Source organism: Arachis hypogaea, chromosome 2 (genome assembly GCF_003086295.3).
Source record: "Arachis hypogaea cultivar Tifrunner chromosome 2, arahy.Tifrunner.gnm2.J5K5, whole genome shotgun sequence".
Classification (NCBI taxonomy): Eukaryota; Viridiplantae; Streptophyta; class Magnoliopsida; order Fabales; family Fabaceae; genus Arachis; species Arachis hypogaea.
The window spans coordinates 52,399,128-52,404,427 of record NC_092037.1 but is presented as its reverse complement, the minus strand read 5'-3'; the positions used below and the strand labels follow the sequence as shown (position 1 = coordinate 52,404,427).

General features: G+C 37.7%; 1 non-coding gene across 1 annotated transcript; it reads left to right on the top strand.

Moving 5' to 3' along the window:
* Positions 1-406: 406 nt before the first annotated feature.
* Positions 407-514, top strand: LOC112766071 (small nucleolar RNA R71). Its single transcript, XR_003184101.1, has one exon. It is a non-coding gene; the product is annotated as a small nucleolar RNA R71 (small nucleolar RNA).
* Positions 515-5,300: the final 4,786 nt, after the last annotated feature.

The following is a 5,300-nucleotide window of genomic DNA, read 5'->3' as shown; positions in this document are numbered from 1 at the left end:
TGTTTCCATAGGGTTCTCCCATGTAATTCACCTCTTCCATTGAAGGGTTCTCAGGATCATAAGCTTCTTCTTCAGATGAAGCTTCCTTAGTACTGCTTGGTGCATTTTGCATTTCAGACAGACTTTGAGAAATCATATTGACTTGTTGAGTCAATATTTTGTTCTGAGCCAATATGGCATTCAGAGTGTCAATCTCAAGAACTCCTTTCTTCTGACTAGTCCCATTGTTCACAGGATTCCTTTCAGAAGTGTACATGAATTGGTTATTTGCAACCATTTCAATTAGTTCTTGAGCTTCTGTAGGCGTCTTCTTCATATGAAGAGATCCTCCAGCAGAGCTATCCAAAGACATCTTGGATAGTTCAGAGAGACCATCATAGAAAATTCCTATGATGCTCCATTCAGAAAGCATATCAGAGGGACACTTTCTGATTAATTGTTTGTATCTTTCCCAAGCTTCATAGAGGGATTCTCCTTCCTTCTGTCTGAAGGTTTAGACTTCCACTCTAAGCTTACTCAATTTTTGAGGTGGAAAGAACTTTGCCAAGAAGGCATTGACTAGCTTTTCCCAAGAGTTCAGGCTTTCTTTAGGTTGTGAGTCCAACCATGTCCTAGCTCTGTCTCTTACAGCAAAAGGGAATAGCATAAGCCTGTAGACCTCAGGGTCAACCCCATTAGTCTTGACAGTGTCACAGATTTGCAAGAATTCAGCTAAGAACTGATGAGGATCTTCCAATGGAAGTCCATGGAACTTACAATTCTGTTGCATTAGAGAAACTAATTGAGGCTTAAGCTCAAAGTTGTTTGCTCCAATGGCAGGGATAGAGATGCTTCTCCCATAGAAGTCGGGAGTAGGTGCAGTAAAGTCACCCAGCACCTTCCTTGCATTGTTGGCATTGTTGTTGTTTTCGGCTGCCATGTGTTCTTCTTCTTTGAAGATTTCTGTTAGGTCCTCTATAGAGAGTTGTGCCTTAGCTTCTCTTAGCTTTCGCTTCAAGGTCCTTTCAGGTTCAGGATCAGCCTCAACAAGAATGCTTTTGTCTTTGCTTCTGCTCATATGAAAGAGAAAAGAACAAGGAAATATGGAATCCTCTATGTCACAGTATAGAGATTCCTTGAGGTGTCAGAGGAAAAGAAAAATAGAAGGCAGAAGTAGAAAATTCGAACTTATCAAAGAAGATGGAGTTCAAATTTTGCATTAAGGAATAGTGTTAGTCCATAAATAGAAAGATGTGAGAAGAGGGGAAGCAATTTTCAAAAATTAAGTAAAAGATTTTGAAAACATTTTGAAAAACACTAATTGATTTTCGAAAATAAAAGTGGGAAAGAAGTAAAGTGATTTTTGAAAAAGATTTTGAAATTAGAAATTAAAAAGATATGATTGAAAACTATTTTGAAAAAGATGTGGTTAAGAAGATATGATTGGTTTTAAAAAATGTGATTGAGAAGATATGATTTGAAAAACATTTTAAAAAGATTTGATTTTGAAAATTAATGACTTGGCTATCAAGAAAAGATATGATTCAAACATTAAACCTTTCTCAACAGAAAAGGCAACATACTTGAAATGTTGAATTAAATCATTAATTGATAGCAAGTATCTTTGAAAATAGAAAGAAATTGATTTTGAAAAAGATTTGATTGAAAAGATTTGATTTGAAAAAGATTTGATTTTAAAAAATTTTGAAAACCTGAAAAAAATTTGATTTAAAAACAGAATCTTCCCTCTTGTGCCATCCTGGCGTTAAACGCCCAGAATGGTGCACATTCTGGCGTTTAACGCCCAAATCACTACCCTTTTGGGCATTAAACGCCCAGCCAGGCACCCTGGCTGGCGTTTAAACTCCAGTTTGCCCTTCTTCACTGGGCGTTTTGAACACACAGCCTTTTCTGTATAATTCCTCTGCAGCATGTTCTGAATCTTCAATTCTCTGTATTATTGACTTGAAAAGACACAAATTAAAAATATTTTTGGATTTTTAATAGTGAAGAATAATCAAAATGCAACTAAAATCAAATAACAATGCATGCAAGACACCAAACTTAGCAGTTTGTATACTACTGACACTGATAAAGTGAGAATGCATATGAGAAACACAAACACTCAAGTCAAGAGAATTCAAAGATCAGAGCAAGAAAATAATCAAGAATTACTTGAAGATCCTTAAGACACATGAATGAATGCAAGAAGAACAGAAACTTGCAATTGACACCAAACTTAAAATGAAACGCTAGACTCAAACAAGAATTATTTTTGGATTTTATGATTTTGTAATTTTTTTGGATTTTTCGAAAATTAAGTGGAAAAGAAAATAAAGGTATCAAAATTCTTAATGAGAATTCCAGGAATCATGCAATGTTTAGTCTAAGACTCCGGTCCAGGAATTAGACATGGCTTCACAGCCAGCCAAGCTTTCAAAGAAAGCTTCGGTCCAAAACACTAGACATGGCCAATGGCCAGCCAAGCCTTAGCAGATCACTGCTCCAACAGCAAGATTGATAGAAATCAACATGCTCTTGTGATGATAAGTTGAAACCTCGGTCCAATGAAATTAGACATGGCTTCACAGCCAGCCAGACTTCAACAGATCATCTTGAAACTCTAGAATTCATTCTTAATAACTCTGAAGAAAAAATACCTAATCTAAGCAACAAGATGAACCGTCAGTTGTCCAAACTCAACAATCCCCGGCAACGGCGCCAAAAACTTAGTGCACGAAATTGTGATCACTACTTTTCACAAATCAATTAATCCCCAGTGATGAACCCAAAAACTTGGTGTTCAATACCATGGCATAAACACAACTTCGCACAACTAACCAGCAAGTGTACTGGGTCGTCCAAGTAATAAACCTTACGCGAGTAAGGGTCGATCCCACAGAGATTGTTGGTATGAAGCAAGCTATGGTCACCTTGTAAATCTTAGTCAGGCAAACTCAAATGGATATGGGTGATATACGAATAAAACATAAAGATAAAGATAGAGATACTTATGTAATTCATTGGTGGGAGTTTCAAATAAGCGTATGAAGATGCTTGGTCCCTTCCGTCTCTCTGCTTTCCTATTGTCTTCATCCAATCCTTCTTACTCCTTTCCATGGCAAGCTTATGCAAGGGTTTCACCGTTGTCAGTGGCTACCTCCCATCCTCTCAGTGGAAATGTTCAACGCACCCTGTCACGGCACGGCTATCCATCTGTCGGTTCTCAATCAGGCCGGAATAGAATCCAGTGATTCTTTTGCGTCTGTCACTAACGCCCCGCCCTCAGGAGTTTGAAGCTCGTCACAGTTATTCAATCATTGAATCCTACTCAGAATACCACAGACAAGGTTAGACCTTCCGGATTCTCTTGAATGCCGCCATCAGTTCTAGCCTATACCACGAAGACTCTGATCTCATGGAATGGCTGGCTCGGTTGTCAGGCAAGCGCTCGGTTGTCAGGCGATCAACCATGCGTCGTGTATCAGGAATCCAAGAGATATTCACCCAATCTAAGGTAGAACAGAGGTGGTTGTCAGGCACACGGATCATCACATTCATCAAGTTGAAGAACAAGTGATATCTTGGAACAAGAACAAGCGGAATTGAATAGAAGAACAATAGTAATTGCATTAATACTCGAGGTACAGCAGAGCTCCACACCTTAATCTATGGTGTGTAGAAACTCCACCGTTGAAAATACATAAGAACAAGGTCTAGGCATGGCCGAATGGCCAGCCTCCCAATGATCTAAGATAGCATCAGAACAAGGATAACTACCCAGATGTCTCAATACAATAGTAAAAGGTCCTACTTATAGAGAACTAGTAGCATAGGGTCTACAGAGATGAGTAAATGACATAAAAATCCACTTCCGGGCCCACTTGGTGTGTGCTTGGGCTGAGCATTGAAGCATTTTCGTGTAGAGACTCTTCTTGGAGTTAAACGCCAGCTTTTATGCCAGTTTGGGCGTTTAACTCCCATCCTTGTGCCAGTTCCGGCGTTTAACGCTGGGAATTCTGAGGGTAACTTTGAACGCCGGTTTGAGCCATCAAATCTTGGGCAAAGTATGGATTATCATATATTGATGGAAAGCCCAGGATGTCTACTTTCCAACGCCATTGAGAGCGCGCCAATTGGGCTTCTAAAGCTCCAGAAAATCCACTTCGAGTGCAGGGAGGTCAGAATCCAACAGCATCTGCAGTCCTTTTTAGTCTCTGAATCAGATTTTTGCTCAGATCCCTCAATTTCAGTCAGAAAATATCTGAAATCACAGAAAAACACACAAACTCATAGTAAAGTCCAGAAAAGTGAATTTTAACTAAAAACTAATAAAAATATACTAAAAACTAACTAGATCATACTAAAAACATACTAAAAACAATGCCAAAAAGCGTATAAATTATCCGCTCATCAAGCTACCATATAATTGAGACCCTCATTATTTGGCATTAACCCACCTAGACTTTATTTATATTCTTATTTTTATTTATGGGTCACTTTTTCTTCTTTTTCCTCTTCTTTCAGGATGGCCACCGAGGAAGGGAAAGGAAAAGCTTCTAAATGGGGAGACAAACAAGTCAATTTGCACAACCTATAGCGAAAGGCATCAGTTGGAGCAGCCCGTCCACTTATACATCTTAGCATGCACCGAGGACGGTGCAATCATTAAGTGTGGAGAGGTCGATACCGATCTCCATGGGTTAGTTATTTTCTGACTCAACACCAATGTTTAAACTTTTCTGTAGTTAGTTCTTGCATTTGCATGTTTGATTGCATTATAGTTAGATTTTGTGCATATTTTACCACCACTTGGTTGAAGTAATAAATTTCTTTTCAAGACTTTATTTTGTAATATTTCACTAATTTAAATCAAATTTAAATGTTAAATTTGTTTGGAAGTTGTATTTGGAACATAGTTAAAAGCTAGAACACATAACCTGTGAGAATTGAGCTTATTTACATAGTTACATTATTTAACCATAAATTTTTATTCTTGTGTGTTTTCTTCTCTATGATTGCAATCGTTGCTTTGTGCCATTCTATATGTCCATTAATTAGTGTATGTACATGCTTGCATATGATTGAGGCCATATTTGATTATTAACTCACTTATTACAAATAAAGCCTACCCTTTTATGTCACCCTTGTTAGCCATCTTGAGCTTTTTAATCCCCTTTTGTTTTATAATCACATTACTAGCCTTAAGCAGAAAAACAAATTAAAAATTCCTAGTTGAATCCTTGGTTAGCTTTAGATATTGTGTATAATTTAAGTGTGGGGAATTTTATGGGAACATGGGATGATAAAAAAATTAGGGA